General features: G+C 37.6%; 1 protein-coding gene across 1 annotated transcript in view; it reads right to left on the bottom strand.

The window, feature by feature from the left end:
- VWDE (von Willebrand factor D and EGF domains) overlaps positions 1 to 17,712 on the bottom strand; it is a 120,177-nt gene that overhangs the window by 101,544 nt on the left and 921 nt on the right. The gene's annotated exons all lie outside the window — the stretch shown is intronic.

Here is a 17,712-nt window from a genome sequence, read left to right as displayed (position 1 = left end):
CAGAATTCACATTCTTCTCAAGTGCACATGGGACATTCTCAAAGATAGACCACATGTTAGGGCACAAACTAAGTCTCTACACGTTCAAGAAGATTGAAATCATATCAAGCATCTTCACAGATCACAATGGCATAAAAATAGAAATTAATTACAGCAAAAACATTTAAACAAATGGAGGATAAATAGCATGTTATTAAACAATAAATGGGTTATGAAGGAGATGAAGGAAGAAATTAAAAACTTCCTAGAAACCAATGAAAATTAACACGCAACAACACAAAATCGATGGGATGTAGTGAAAGCAGTTCTGAGAGGGCAGTTTATAGCAATACATGCCTAACTCAGGAAATAAGAAAAATTTCTAATTGACTATCTAACCTCACAACCTAAAAAACTAGAAAGCAAACAAAAAGAAATACCAGGAGCAAGTAGAAAGAAAGAAATTATAAAGATCAGAGCAGAAATAAACAACATAGAGAGTAAAAAAATAATAATTCAAAAGGTAAATGAAACAAAGAGCTGGTTCTTTGAAAAGATAAACAAGATTGATGGACCCTTAGTAGACTCACCAAGAAACAAAGAGAGAGGACCCAAATGAACAAAATAAAAAAAAAAGAGAAGTAACACCTGACGCCACAGAAATGCAAAGAATTATTAACCAATGCCATGAACAGTTATACAGCAACAAATTAGACAATCTATGCCAAATGGACACATTTCTAGAAACACATAGTCTCCAAAAATTGAACCAGCACGAGATAGAAAACTTGAACAGAGCAATATCAACGAAGGAAATTGAAGATGTGATCAATTATCTCCTAGCAAACAAAAGACCAGGCCTTGATGGCTTCATGAGGGAATTTTACTGAACATTCAAAAAAAGACCTAACACCCATTCTCCTTAAACTATTCCAAAAAATTCAAGAAAAAGGAAGGCTTCCAAACTCATTTTATGAGGCCAGCATAATTCTAATTCCAAAATCAGATAAAGACACTACAAAGCAAGAAAACTATAGGCCAATATTCCTGATGAAGATAAATGCCAAAATCCTGAACAAAATACTAGCAAATCAAATCCAGCAATACATCAAAAAAATTATTCACCATGATCAAGTGGGATTCATCTCAGGGATGCAAGGCTGGTACAATATTCACAAATCAATAAATGTGATACACCACATAAACAAAATGAAAGATAAAAATCATATGATTATATCAATAGACACTGAAAAAGTATTTGACAAAATCCAGCACCCATTTCTGATAAAAACGCTCAGCAATCTTGGAAAAGGGGGATTATATCTCAACATAATATAGGCCATATATGAAAGCCCTACAGCCAACATCATACTCAATGGGCAAAAACTAAAAGCATTTCCCTTAAGAACAGGAACAAGACAAGGGTGCCCACTTTTGCCACTCTTATTTAACATAGTACTAGAATTCTTAGCCACAGCAATCAGACAGGAAGAAAAAATAAAAGGGATCCAAATTGGAAAGGAAGAAGTGAAACTGTCATTATTCACAGATGACATGATACTATACGCCGAAAACACCAAAGACTCCATCAAAAATTTACTAGACTTAATAAATGAATTTGGCAAAGTAGCAAAATAGAAAATTAACATCAAGAAATCAATGGCATTCTTATACACCAATGATGAACTCACAAAAAGAGAAACTGAAAGAACAATCTCATTTACCATCGTGGCAAAAAATAAAGATACCTAGCAATAAACTTAACCGAAGAAATAAAGGACCTATTTGCAGAAAACTACAGTTCATTGAAAAAAGAAATAGAGGAAGATATAAAAAATTGGAAGCATATACCTTGTTTATGTATTGGAAGACTTAGCATCATTAAAATGTCCATATTCCCAAAGCAATCTATAGATTCAATGCAATGCCCATCCAAATATCAATGACATATTTCACAGAACTAGAACAAATACTTCAAAAGTTCATATGGAACAAAAAAAAGACCCCGAATAGCCACAGCAATCTTGAAAAAGAAGGACAAAGTAGGCGGGATCACAATACTGGATAGCAGGTTATACTACAAAGCTACTGTAATAAAAACAGCCTGGTACTGGCACAAGAACAGGCATATAGACCAGTAGAACAGAACAGAGAACCCAGAAATGGACCCAAGGCAATATTCTCAATTAAATTTGACAAAGGAGGCAATAGCATACAATGGAGTGAAGACAGCCTCTTTAATAAATGGTGTTGGGAAATTGGACAGCTACATGCAGAAAAATGAAACTAGACCATCAACTTACACCCTACAGAAGAATAAACTCAAAATGGATAAAATACTTAAATGTGACTCATGAATCCATAAAAATCCTAGAAGAAACTGTAGGCAACAAAATTTCAGACATCATATGCAGAAGAATTTTCACTGATACATCACCTAAGACAGCAGAATCAAAGGAGAAAATGAACACATGAGACTACATCAAACTCAAAAGCTTCTGCACAGCAAAAGATACAATCATCAAAATGGAAAGATAACCCACTGTATGGGACAGCATAATTGCCAATGATATATCAGATAAGGAATTAATTTCCAATATATATAGCTATATATATATATATATATATACACACACACACACACACAACTATATATACAAACATAGTTGTATATATACACAACTCAACAAAAGGAAAACAAAGAACCCAATTTAAAAATGGGCAGAGGAACTAAATAGACACCTCTCCAAACAGGACATACAAATGGCTAAGAGACATATGAAGAAATGCTCAATATCACTAATCATCAGAGAGATGCAAATTAAAACAACAATGAGGTATTACCTCACACCTGTCAGAATGGCCGCCATCAACAAATCAACAAGTGTTGGCGAGGGTGTGGAGAAAAGGGGACTCCAGGGAATTGCTGGTGGGAATGCAGACTGGTGCAGCCACTGTGGAAAACAATATGGTGTTACCTCAAAAAATTAAAAATTGAACTTCTATTTGACCCAGTGGTCCCACTTCTAGGAATATACCCTAAGAAGTCTGAAACACCAATCAGAAAGAATATATGTATCCCCATGTTTATAGCAGCACTGTTTACAATAGCTAAGATCTGGAAACAACCCAAGTGTCCATCAGTAGACGAATGGATAAAAAAGCTGTGGTACATATACACAATGGAGTACTATGCAGCTTTAAGAAAGAAAGGTCTCTTATTTTTTGAGATGACGTGGTGGGACCTGGAAATTGTCATCCTAAGCGAAAGAAGCCAAACAGAGATAGATAAGTATCATATGATCTCACTTATTTGTGGAATATAATGAACATAAAAGTCTGAGGAATGGGGTAGTCCCAGAGACGTGGAAGTGGTGTACAGGCTGGGGAAGGGGGGGTGATGAGGGAGAGATAAACCACAGAACTTCTATGCATGTGTGCATGAACAATGCACATGGACAACAAAGCAGGGGACAGGGCGGGAAGGGAAGGGGAAAGGTAATCAGTGGGGAAAAAGGAGAAACATCTGTAACAAAAATAAATAAATTAATTAATAAAAAATTTTTTCAAAATAAGGAGCTTGTAGTATCCTGTAGGAGCCTGTTTCCCTAACCTTTCACTCCTTTCACTGAAGTCAATGCATTTTGTGGTCCAGGCTGTCTTTCGGATTTGACTGGTAACAAAAGCAGTATTATGGATGTCTCCTTGACCATGTTTTTGAATACTTCAGGGCACCCCGCTTTATTTTATAGTTATAGTGGAAAACCGAAATTCTGAGTTAGGTCTGTCTGTATGTACAACCCAAATAAATGTCATGGTCAGTGCAACCATCTCACTCAGGTCCTGAGGATCGTTCTTCTCTCCATGTTCCCAAGGTCTATTCCCACCACCCAAAGCAGGCAGCTACTCTTCATTGAAGTACATTCCACAGAATTGTGATACCAAAAGTCAGGTGCTGTTTCTAATGAATTCAATAACGTTGTTGGCAAAGCTACTTGTTAGGAATTTGTGGAATTAAATTTTTGTTTAATCAGGTCACACAAATAGCCCTATTGTTACTCTTGGTTTATTTCCATTATAAGTACAGTCTAGAAAGAAACTTGTTGCTCATTCTTTTCCATAAGACCCTAAAGAAATAAAAATATAAAAAAATGTTCCATAATAAACAATCTTCACAAACTAGAGAGTGAAAATCTAGGTAGAAGAACAAATAGTTTACTAAAGATGAAGGTCAATGATTATGATGAAGTTTGTGGATAATAATAATCAGATGGTGATAAGCATTCTTTTCTTCTAAAGCAACGGTTCTCAATCTGTGGGTCACAACCCCTTTGGGAGTCGAACGACCCTTTCACAGGGGTCGCCTAAGACCATTGGAAAACACGTATTTCCGATGGTCTTAGGAACCGAGACATCGAGACACCGCTCCTCTATCCGTCTCCAGGAGCGTCCGCCCACATGCAGATACGCCCACATACAACATGAGGAACTGTATTAAAGAGTCATGGCATTAGGAAGTTTGAGAACCACTGTTTAAAGGAAGAGAGAGGCACGAAATTTTTTGCTGTTAAAAGTCCATATATAATATTTATCTGGCTTAAATAAAAACTGTTTATATCCGCTCTGGTGTCTACGTTCATAATGAGTACATCCTGGATAGTTATATTTGTCAAATTATCAATATTAATAATTTCTTCCATGAGTAAACTTGTGGGAGACTCTTTGCATGGCATCCATTTTGCAAAAATCTGCTCTGCCATCTCCTGCCCCAAGGCAGGATATCTCTGTCTGCATCTCTGCATACAATGTTTCTGCATTCCTTTAAGTAACCATTTACTCAGCCAGTTATGCTCTGTTTGTCTTTTGTTCCACCTGTGATATTTACATGATATTTACTTCAAATTGCTTTGGGGTGGTCACCACAGACATCGCTTGGCAACAAATGTTCTTGTTTTTCTGCTTCTTGCCATATATATACTGTGGATCTCCCCAGAATAAAGGAGACTTGATCAGAGCCCTGTCTTGTCTCCATTTCTCGTGTCTCTTGTCCCTCCTCATCCTCACTCCCCCGCTAGAGTCCTCGTTGCTCGACCTGCGGGACGGGTCACTTAGATATTTAGTACATAGTCTTTTCTCTTTTCATTGCCTCAAGGAGAATTCTGAGATAGGAAGCTGGAATATATTGAGAATCTTCCAGCTTTGCTTTAATTATACAAGTTCATAGGAGAATTTAGTGAGTTATTACACAGAAGAAAATATCTGTACTCTGTGGATAGAGTGGTACCCTTGCACCCCTGTACTCTGTGCAAAACTTATGCCACCTGACCAGGTAGTGTAACAAGGACGGTGATGATGCACGTCGGTTAGAGAGCAAGCACCATGCTCTCTGTTCTCGTCCCAATGGTGAGTGAGGCTGGAGCAGAGAAGCAAATATTTCATGACTGATTATTATTTTTGCATTAATATTTGTTTTTATCTTGCCAAATCACAAAGTTATTATAATTAGAGTGACATCCTCTTTGGCCCACAATGGCTCTCTTGTTCTGATGGAATTATTATAGGTTCTCCATTTCACTTTAAAAAATGCCATGGGTGATAACAGTCACTCTAACTATAATCAATGTATATCAAAGGTATTCTCTTTTTTTTGCTCTTCTGCTTTTGTTTCTCCACCTTTCTCATTTTCAAAGAAAATTCAAAATTTCTTTCACACTCACAGCTCACCACTAAGGCTAGATTGTCTAGTTTTAGGATTGTTTCCTTTATTCATAAGCTCTAAGGCTAGGACAAATTTCCATAGCTTTTGAATATGTGTGTTTCAAGACCAATGTTTTTCTCCCTTTCTGCACTTGTAATGTTAGATTGTTGTTGGACATGTTTGTAGAGTAATAATGCCTTTTCCTCGGGTGCTTAGCATCCTTGTGACATGACACCAACTGAGTTGGCATGATGGATGATAGGAAGCCATTCCTACAGAGGGACAGCTGGCAGTGATGTAACTCTAAATGCACAAGACTGTTAACCACATAACTACATTGTTTCAAATTCAATCTCAATGTATACCCAACTCAACTTCCTTTACACAGATCTCAAAAATTCCTGTAGTCACTTCAATCCCACTTATCATGTGGAAAATATAAAGAAGGCGAAGTAAGGAGAGAACAGTCTTAGCTGATTTCAGATAAAACATTTCACTTTTACCAGTGTTCCAAAAGTATATGCTCACAAGCATTTTGAAGCCCCTTCCAAGTCCTTTAAAGTAAATGGCCATGGGTAGTAAGAGTCTCTGAAGCTCGTGCATGGTTAGCTTCCTGGTAGATTCACCTCAACCCAGAGAGTGCATTTTGTTTTACCAAAAGCTAGTTTCCTGGAATTTCCCTCTCACCCAGAGTTGATAACTCTTCATAGACATGGACAGAGCTGTGTGGCACAAAGTGTCCGCATAGCTTCATGAACATTTGCTCAGCTAAGTAGGTGTCTTTCAATACCAAAGATTATTTCAGTATTTTGGTGTATTGGACAAATAAGTTTAATAATGCATTTACATTATGATCATATGTTTATAATATGATGACAAACAATAATAATAATAGTTAACTCACTTATAATATTTCCCTCTGTTTATAAGGTATTTTTAACTTTTCAATGTACATTTCCATAAAGTACTACAGCTGTTAACTGGATTCACTGTCACCAGTAAAAATCCAGATAATACATGTAAATATGGATTAGTAAAAAGACTCATATCTCACTTATTTACATAGAAGGAAGCCTGCATTTCCCTACAGTATTGTGTTTGCATGTGTAAGCAGACACAACAGGTCCTGCAACCTTCCTCAGGTAAATATGTGTCATCCTATAGATACAAAGTGCCTCTAAACAAAATGAAGATTAGACGAATGGGATTAAAACCCACAGGACATTATTTTACCTTTATAAATGTGCCATTTCAGTAATTTCAAGTATTATCTTGAGACATAAGATTTACTAATCTCTTTTACTATATCACAGAGTTAGTTATTTTATGATCCGGTTACTAATAATAAAAATTAAAATAATATTCTTGTATTAGTTGTGGAAAAAGAAAAATACAATAATTAATTATTAAAATATCTGTAATTTTATGATAGATTATGATCAAAAAAGAGTGTTCAGGGGTTGCGGATTCTGTCCCCAGCGGGGACCTGAAGGAGGCAGCTGATCGATGTTTCTCTCTCATAAATATTTCTATCGCTCTCTCTCTCTTCCTTCCTCTCTCTCTAAAAATCAATAAAAACATATGTGTGTGTGTGTGTGTGTGTGTGTGTGTGTATACATTGTTTTTTAAATCCTCACTCGAGGATACTTTTTCATTGATATTTCAGATAGAGTAGGAAGGAGGGAAAGAGAGAGAGAAACATCAATGTGAGAGAGACACACCAACTGGTTGCCTCCCACATGACCCCAACCTGGGCCAGGGATTGATCTGCAACCAAGGTACATGTCCTTGACCAGAATTGAACCCAAGACTCCCTTGGTGTACGGGCCAACACTCTAACCACTGAGCAAAAGCAGCCAGAGCTAAAAACATATATTTTTTAAAAAGAGTACTAAGTGATAAGAAAATGTATATATTGCCTTTCTGTCTGCATTCTAAAATTATTATAATTAGAAAGTTTTCTTTCAAGTAAATTATACAAGCAAAATGAAGATGAGAATATTTATAAACTAAGACACATAATAAGCATTCTGACTTTTGTTTATGTTTAATTCATCTGAATAGATCAATAATGTGTTAGTTAACCAAAATAACAGCAACAGTCAGAATACCACTATAACTTTAACTGGGGAGCAATAAGTCAGCTCTGTCATACTGCTTGTTGAACATGATGAATGTTTTGAACCTATGTTATATGACACCATAAAGCTGTTTTTTTTTATCATCAAATAGTGGACATGATTGTGTCCAGATGATTTACTGTAGAAAACAAATATCAATTTCAGAGGTATTCCATAGAAATCAGTCTTGGTATTCATAACTGATGCCTTTTTAAAATTGACATTTTTAAAGTTTTTATTATTATTATTATTTTGTTGTTGTTGTTGTTGTTAGTCTTCACCCAAGGTTATCTTCCCATTAAATTTTAGATAGAGTGGGAGGGAGGGAGGGGGAGAAAGAAAGAAACATCGATGTGAGAGACACATTGATTGATTGCCTCCTGCACGGCCCCCGTTGGGGCCAGGGATTGAACCTGCAACCCAGGTATGCACCCTTGACCAGAGTCGAACCCACAACCTGATGCTTTAACCACTGACCCAAACTGGCAAGGCTAAAGTTGACTTTTTTTTAATACACCAAAGAAAATGCTATCGCCACATCTCATTCAACTAACACTGAATTAATTAGAGTCTCACAAACTTATTTGAAATTAAAATTAAACTTGAAAATAAATAAATGCACTTCTGGCCAAGGGAGTTTTGAACATTATTTATTGTGACTTATAAAAGGATAAATCTCACAGATAAGTGACCAAAGATCTCTTTATCACCATGCCCAACATGTTAAAATCTAGTTGCTTTAAAAGTTAGCTATTATGACCTCCTAACACATACATCTTTTTTTTCCCTTAAGACGTGGACCTTAATTGGGGACTGTTATTCATGAATTAACCTCAGATTCTGTGAAACCTCTGAAATTATATCCATATTTTTTGGTGAAGAGGGATATTGTTAGAGGAAGGTGGTTCATAATGTTCATCAAATTCTTAAAATAGTCTGTGACCCACGTGTTCTCAACACCTAACTGACGTTGCTGTCATCTAGAATGTAAGAAAGTGAAAAGCTAGAATCTAAGAAAGTCGCTGGACCCCCCAAGAGACTATGTGTGCATCTCTGTATCCAACTGAATTTTCATATTGTTATATTAATTTTATATGTAGCTATTATTGGTTTTACTCACAATAGATTCCCGTCACGTATCACTATCACAGATAATACTTAAACGAAGAAGTATACAGAAATCATTCACTTTGTATTTCTGAAAATTACTAAAACCTAAGTTGACATGTTTTTCTTTTAGTTCCAAATAACTGTGTAACAAGAACTGTACATTCTGTTTAAAGGAGTTTTAAAATGGTTCACTCATTTTGTTATACTTAGTAGGCTACTTAAAAAGTATGGCATATCGGTTGCAGTTTGTCCCCGGCTCTGGTCGGTTGTGCGGGTGGCAGCCACTCGATGTGTTCCTTTCACATCGATGTTTCTCTCTCTCTCTCTCTGTTCCTCTCTCCCCCTCCTACTCTACCTGAACAAAAAATGGAAAAATGTCCTCGGGTGAGGATAATTTAAAAAAAAAAAAATGTATGGCATAAACACAGCCTTCTGTTTCTGTGTAGGGCGTGTATGTCATTTGCTGAAGAGCCTCCGTGAATACATAGTCCATCTTCATTTTTTCCATTTAATATTTCAGTGCTCTGTCTGTTACCCACTTCCTAAAAAGCCATTATAATTTGCTTTTCTTCCTCTGCTCAGCACATTAATTTTTGGCATCCACTGATGTTTAACTTGTTAAAACTGACAATTGGGAAATCACCTATATTTACAGGCAGAAGTTCATCTTTGAAGATATTATTTTTAGAAATTTATTTTAAAAAAGACCTTTCTGTACTGCATTTTCATTTCCCCAATTGAAGAGGGTATTGTCCTTGGTTATTATTTTGCATTGTTTGTTTGTTTTTTGCTTTCTAAATGGCTCCCGAGGAGTTTGGTATAGGATTCAGAGTTATTATATATGTACATATATATAGTTCCTTCAGAAAATAAGAAATATGTATTTTATTGATACCTCTATTTGTTTAAAATTAAATTAGAATAGCCAGAATTGAGAGTGCAAAGTAGACAAAATCCTTTTACAGTATTTACGAACAATAGAATAGGTCTTTCTGTGCCATTCACTCCCTCCTTATCAGACGGATGAGTTCAACAGTCACTCATTTTCTGAATTAATTTTAGATTTTTTTTAAAACAAGAGCTTTTAAAAATGTTATTGATCACATTAGAAATTCTAAAGAAAATTCATCACAGGAAACACTGAAACATCCACAGGAAAACAACAGAAAGCCTTCGATTTTTAACACTAACAGCACATCAAGATGGTTTTCAAATTTGTTTGAATGGTAATTTTGCCCTTCATTAAATATGTATACACTTCAACCAAGAAGAAACCATTAAAAAGCAGTTTTATTGGGAGGGAAAAAAAGTATATCCATTTTTCTTTTATCATGCTGAGTGATATGTGATTTTAATATTGTGAAATTGTTTGGACTCTGCTATATAAGAAGACTGATTAAAACCCCATGTCATAGCTAAGAGCATTTTGTAACTTCTCCGTAACGTATTCACACACTCACTGCTTGGAACGAGTGTATCAAGATGGCTTAATTCAGTATGATCCTATTGTGAGATCTTTCAAACGGCCAGCCTGAAAGGGGGTCCTGTACCTGCTTATCAGTGAAGTCCACAGAAAAACAAGAGTCTATTTGCAAATGAAAAAAGATTTTTAACATGAGTTTTATTGTGTCCATATGGCATTCGGCTCACTCAGTTTCTAGTATACATGTCAGTGGCTTCACTGCCCCTCCCAATAATTTAATTCAGTCTTCATTCTGACTGCCCCTCAGCCTGCTTTCTGAAAAGCAAATTAGTTCCTGGAAGGAAATCCACTCACTACCCATATCAGAAGAGCATGTTCCCTTGGGATGCAGAGTCTCCCTCTGCAGTTCAACAGGAGTAGTCCAATCTCTCGCCCACCATAAAACACACTAAACACCAGCAGGTACCTTGTACAAAGTTGTATCTTTTTTAAAATTATTATTATTACTCAAGAGAAGTACAGAAACTGATGCATTTTTAAAATGTGGTTTCATTAGATGCACTCTTTTCACCTAGCAATGATAAATTACTGATTGAATAAAAGAGAAATTTAATGAAATCTATAGATAATTCAAGAATCTTAATTTTAGATACTACTTTGAAGATTTTTCCTCACCTAAGGGACCAACATTACAGGGGCAGAAAATGAATTGTTCAAAACTCCACCATTTTTTTATTCCCTCGTCTCTAGTAGAGATATTAATATTAACCAACCATGAAATGAGCTTGGGGGGACTGGATAAAGTACTGCTCATATCATCAGTCTGAATGTCATGTATAACTATAGCCCAAAGAAGCAACAGGAGCTTAAACTGTTAGCAGAATATGTTACCAATCTTAAGTGCTTCTTTATCAGATTTCCTGTGTATTCTGAGCTCCATCTGTAGACAGTGTATTAAAAGGTATTGAAACAGTTTTTTACAAAGCATAATAGCTAAAGAGTTCCCATTAGAAGTGCTTTTACAAATGATGCAGTAAATGTATATTCTGCCAAATAAATACATAATAACTTTTAGTTATAAGTATAGAATTAAATTTGTCTTTCTGGTTAAGAAATTGTTTAAAGCAAAAAGATGAAGTTCCCAAATTCTTCAATTAAAAAAAAAGCCAACAGGCAGTGGACATAAACAGACAATGAGTCACGGAAGAGAAAATTTAGATTTGTAATTTATATATCTAAAATAGTTCAACCACACTTCTACTAAATATGCAAATGAAAAGTATGCCCTGGCTAGTTTGGCTCAGCGGTTAGAGCATCGGCCTGCGGTCCGGAGAGACCCGGGTTCGGTTCCCGCTAAGGGCATGTACTTCGGTTGCAGTTTGTCCCCGGCCCTGGTTGGTCGTGCGGGTGGCAGCCACTCGATGTGTCCCTTTCACGTCGATGTTTCTCTCTCTCTTCCTCTCTCTCCCTCCCACTCTATCTGTACAAAAAATGGAAAAATGTCCTCGGGTGAGGATAAAAAACAAAAAAACAAAAAAGAAAAGTAAATGCCACTTTCCATATCAAATTAGAAAATATCTTTAAAAGATTATACAAAATGCTGCTAGACATACAGTAAACAGAAACCCTCATATAAACTGGCTAAATTTCCCTGGAAACAATATGGCAATAAATTTCAAGAATAGTCATATACTTTATTCCATTCCTACATCCCAATTTAAGGAATAAGAAATGAAATCAAACAATCATTTGCAAAAATGTTCTATTTAATATTACTTATACTGTTAAAAACTGGGAACAACAAACATCTAACAAATTAAAATAATTAATTATCCTTGATCACTTTGACTCAGCTGTTAGTGTCAGCCTGTGGACCGAAGGGACTCAGATTCGATTCCTGATTAAGGTCACCTACCTGGGTTGCAGGTTCAATCCCCAGCCCTGGTCGGGGTCATGCGGGAGGCAACCAGTCCATGCACCTCTGTCACATCCATGTTTCTCTTTCTCTCTCCCTTCCTCCCTTTCACTCCATTTAAAAAAAATCAATGGAAAAATATTATTGGGTGAGGATTAACAAAAAAAAAAAATACATGCCAGTAATCATATTATTAATAGAAATGATAGAGAAAGAGACATTAACTGTAAACTTTGCTTTCACTTTTGTAGAGGAATCTGTGTAGTAGAATCCATGGTTATATTTAGTTACCTTTTTAACATATATTCTTAAACTTCCTAGAAAAAATAGGGTCACTTTGCAATTTTAGTCATATTTATTTGTCTGATCACTGATAACTATTGAGTGATTTGATGCAACAGTTATAGGGATGTTAATTTGTAAGGTTTATAGTGAATGGACAAATACTGTTCTTCACTTGGAGGCAGAATTGCTCTAGCATAAATATAAAAAGAAAAGTCTCTTAAGAATTTTTTCCATTTTCCTCTACTTATCACTAGTGATCCCAAAATGTTAGTGAATCAGATATGCAGTTCAGATAAGCAACCCACATCTAACCCAAATGAAAACTTCAATTCCTAAAATCCAGTCTTCAACCAGAGTTGCCCTATTTCCTAGAATCCATAGAATATTTCCAAGGGCAGAATCAGCAGACTGGTACTAAGCACACAGGCAAAAATGTAATCTTAGAAGAGGAATTTTTTTTTTTACTTTATTTACTATTTTTCAGATGTCACAGTTTTAAATATACTAACTTGATGTTTCAGGTTCAGAAGAAATATGTCTCCTAGAAGTGTTAGCATTTTCACATGTGACTACCTTTTGAGAATAAGCTCAATTTACACACATTGCTGTGCACATCATCTTTTTTTTCTCTGAGTTAGTACAGAAGGCCCACCTGACATCCATATGTAAATCAGTGAAGGGTTATACTGCTTTTACGCCACTCATAGATGAATGCTTCATACGACTTTCTGAAAGAATCATATACAGCCACTTCAATTCATCAGGATTTCTTCTGAAATGTCAGTATCACCGAAACTGGGCACAAAGCTTTTTATTTTCTACAAATGTTGTCTCAAGGTAACATGAGCTAGATCTCAGACCAGGGAAAATATCGTTTAATTAAGCTTTTGAAATCTCTCAAAAACAAAGAACATGGGGAAAAAACGCCAAGGACAGAAATTGATCTTCAATTGCGGACAGCCCAGACTACCATCCCACAGCTAAGGAGATGAATGGTGTTGGAGTGTCAATGCTGATTGGTCTCTCAGAGCTACAAGTCCTTCCTTTGAAGAGTTTATCTTTGAACAGATCAGGAAAATAGTACAAATATATCATTCTTCATGACATTGCTCTCTTTTCACATTGAGTCCAGAGCACTACTAGAACTATAAAGGGTCTTCCATTGGAGTATGGTCACCTCATATAAAGAATGAATATTGAAAAAAATGGATATTAAAATAAACACACTAAGAAGGGACAGATCGCTGTCAAATATCTAAACATTGTACGTTTTTTTCAAATTTATTTAAACAATTTGGTCTTCCAAATGGGCTAAATAATACAAGCCTTTCTTATTTTTTTTATTTTTTATTTATTTTTTTATCCTCACCCGAGGACATTTTTCCATTTTTTGTTCAGGTAGAGTGGGGAGGGGGGGAGAGGAACAGAGAGAGAGAGAGAAACATCGATGTGAAAGGAACACATCGAGTGGCTGCCACCCGCACGACCGACCAGGGCCGGGGACAAACTGCAACCGAGGTACGCGCCCTTAGCGGGAACCGACCCCAGGTCTCTCAGGACCGCAGGCTGACGCTCTAACCGCTGAGCCAAACCGGCCAGGGCTCTTATTTTTTTTTATTATGTGTAATTTGAACCATGATTTGGAATTGTATTTGTTTTATAATTCAGCATATTAAATAGATCAACTATGGAGAGACTGACTTGGTGACCTAAAAAGTATCAATTTGTGTATATGGGATTTCAAAACTTATTTCTACTTTGGTTGTAGATTGTCTGGTTAAATTTAGATAAGTTACCTAACATAGCAAGGCTACAGTATTCTTCCCCCCCCCCACCCCACTTATCTCTATTGTTGAATGTATTACAGATGTTCCTCATTTTTCCCCTATTGACCCCCTCCTCCCCACTGCCAGCCCCCTCCTGCCTTTCCCCACACTATTGTCTGTGTCCACTGGTTATGCATATAAGTTCTTTGGTTTATTTCTTCCCTCGCCCCCCCCCCCTTCCCTTTGAGGTTTGTCAGTCTAACAATCAATTTGTACTTCTTAATCCCTTCACCTTTTTCACCCATTCCCCCAACCCCTTCCATCTGGCAGCCAACAAAATGTTCTCTGTATCTATGAGAATGTTTCTTTTTTGCTTGTTCATTTTGTTTGTAGATTCAATTATCAATAGATATGTATTTATTGTCATTTTGTTTGTTCATATTTTTTATCTTCTTTTTGTTCAACATTTTATATAATAATGGTTTGGTGGTGATTAACTCCTTTAGCTTTTTCTTGTCTGGGAAACTATATGGTCATTGATTTTAAATGATAGCTTTGCAGGATAGAGTAATCTTGGATGTAGGTTCTTGCTTTTCATCACTCTGAATATTTCTTGCCACTGACTTCTGGCCTGCAAAGTTTCTTTTGAGAAATCAGCTGATAGTCTTATGGGAACTCCCTTGTAGGTAACTAACCGCTTTTCTCTTGCTGCTTTTAAGATTCTCTTTGTCTTGAACCTTTTGCATTTTGATGATGATGTGTCTTGGTGTGGGCCTCTTGGGGTTCATCTTGTTTGGGACTCTCTGTGCTTCCTGGACTTGCATGTCTGTTTCCTTCACCAAGTTAGGGAAGTTTTCTGTCATTATTGTTTCAAACAGGTTTTCAATTTCTTGTTCTCTCTCTTCTCCTTCTGGCACCCCCAAGATGCGAAGTTGGTATGCGTGAAGTTATCCCAGAGGCTCCTTATACTATCCTCATTTTTTTTTTTTTTAATTCTTTTTTCTTTTTGCTGTTCTGATTGGGTGTTTTTTGTGTCCTTATATTCCAAATCGATGATTTGCTTTTTGGATTTACCTACTCTACTATTGAATCTGTGAAAATTATTCTTTATTTCAGTTAGTCCCTCCTTCATTTCTGACTACTCCTTTTTTATACTCTTGAGGCCCTCACTAAGTTCACTGAGGTTCTCACTAAGTTTATTGAGCATCCTTATAAGCAGTATTTTGAACTCTGCATCTGTTAGGTTGCTTATCTCCATTTTGTTTGATTGTTTTCCTGGAGTTGTGTTCTTTTCTTTCATTTAGAACCTGTTTCTTTGTCTCCTCATTTTGACTGCCTTCCTGTGTTTGTTTCTATGTATTAGGTAGAGCTGCTGTGTCTCCTGGGCTTCTTGGGTGGCCTATTGTAGTGGGTGTCCTGTAGGGTTCAGTGGCACAGCCTCCCTGGTCTCCTAGTTGGGCCCTCGAGGTGCACCCCTTGTGCGGACTTTACATCCTTCTGTTGTAATTGAGTCTTGATTGCTGTTGGCACATCAATGAGAGGGTTTTACTCAGGCTGATCAGCTGCAAGGACTGGCTCTGCCCACTGACCACTGGCCTCTGACTACCTTGGATGATCGGCTGTGCAGGGGCCCACCACACAGAGCAAGACTTACTTCAGCAGGGCTCTGGTACCCACTGAGTCCATTCCTTGAGTGTGTTATTTGTGGAGGTGGTTGGGTGGTGGTGCTTCACAGTTTTCTGAAGCTGTCCACTGGGTGTGCTGGCTCTGGGGCCAGGTCATCTACTGCCTGTGTTCTACCCGGGGCCACCAGGCATAAGTTACAAAGCATTCTGCAGATGGCTGCTTCATGTTCTGGGCGTGGAGGTGCCCAGGCAAAGCCAAATTGTGAACCAAGGCTGGCTGCTTCTAGTGCCACGCCTGGGGCCACTTAATGAGAGGTATGCTGCTTGTTTGAAAGAATTTAGGAAAATCTGAAGCTGGATCCAAGACAGGCCAATCCTATGGTAAAGCAACTGGGAACAGGTTGGGTGAGCCTGAAAGTTAGGTGGGGCAGGGCCTCAGGGAGTCACCAGGGCGGGGCAAAGAGTGTGAGCCAGGTTGCTGGAGACCCAGATATGGCGGCTGTCTGCCAGCCTCATGGGGGAAGGGCTCACCAAAGGAACAAAGGCCTCTGACAGCACGTCTATCTTGGAAAAAGCTGCCTCTCCAGCCCTCACCCCAATGCCAAACAACTCAGTTCTTCTCTGTATGTCTCTGGTGTCTTTCAAGCTGCCTCCCCCATGCTGGAGCCTGGAGGGTGCGAGTCTGAGTAAGTCTGTGCGCGGGCCCTTTAAGGAGCTGCCTGGGGCTCCAGCCGCCTCAGCCTCCCTGAGCCTCAGTTCCCGCTGGTTTTCCAGCCAGAAGTGATGGGGATTCTCTTCCTGGCACTGGAACCCTGAGCGGGGCACCTGGTGTGGGACGGGGACCCCTCAGTCCTCAGGGAGGACCTTCCCAGCCGAGGTGTCCTCCTGATTTTTATCCGCCACACGTGGGTGTGGGCCCAGCCCGTCCCCTCCGCCCTCCTACCAGTCTCGTGTGGCTGCTGCTTTAATTCCGTAGCTGTAGGACTTCCATTCAGCTGGATTTCAGGCGGTTCTGAATGATGGTTGTTCTGTAGTTTAGTTGTAACTTTGATGTGGTTGTGGGAGGACGCGATACCACTTTTACCCACGTAGCCACCTTGACCAGAAGTCCTCAGGTACAGTTCTGAATACGTAACTAAGGCTACAGTTTTCTGTCTCAACAATAGAGATATCTCTTACTTCTACAAATACTAGACATTTTTAAAAAGTTAAATGACCTTTTTTTTACTCTGTATTTTGGTCAAGACTATATCATGTAATTATACCCCATTTATTTATTATCTTAAAAATTATTTTATAAAGTCTCAATTGGAGGAGTACATTCATGCTATTACTTTATTTTCCGCTGTCAGCTACTTTTTCTGATTATATGCCTATTGCTAAGGAATGCTACAGTCCCTTTCAGTGCTGAGGTATAACAGAATGTATGTTTCACGTTTGTTGGTATGTCATTCTAAATACTTCTCTCTGACTTTTGGACTAAGCCTTTCTTCTTTTGTGTGCTCTGTTACATTGTTTAATACTTACTCAATGCAGTGAAAGAATTAAAATATTCTTCCCCCAAATTTGTCTCTCTTCTATTATCTTAGATACACATTGTCATATGTAGGCATTTCATAGCAACTGATTAACATTTTGCATCTTTATGCAACTTTCAAAAGTATCACATCTTTAATTTCCTGCTTGTCTAAACTGTCCATGGATTAATGGAAGTTGAAATTTAGTGATGTGGCAAGGAGATAATGAAGTCCTTAATTAAAGTCTCTTTGAGAAACTGAGCTCTTCTCTACT

Source organism: Molossus molossus, unplaced genomic scaffold, assembly GCF_014108415.1.
Source record: "Molossus molossus isolate mMolMol1 unplaced genomic scaffold, mMolMol1.p scaffold_m16_p_7, whole genome shotgun sequence".
Taxonomy (NCBI): domain Eukaryota; kingdom Metazoa; phylum Chordata; class Mammalia; order Chiroptera; family Molossidae; genus Molossus; species Molossus molossus.
The sequence above is the reverse complement of the archived record's forward strand: the minus strand, read 5'-3'. Positions and strand labels throughout refer to the sequence as shown.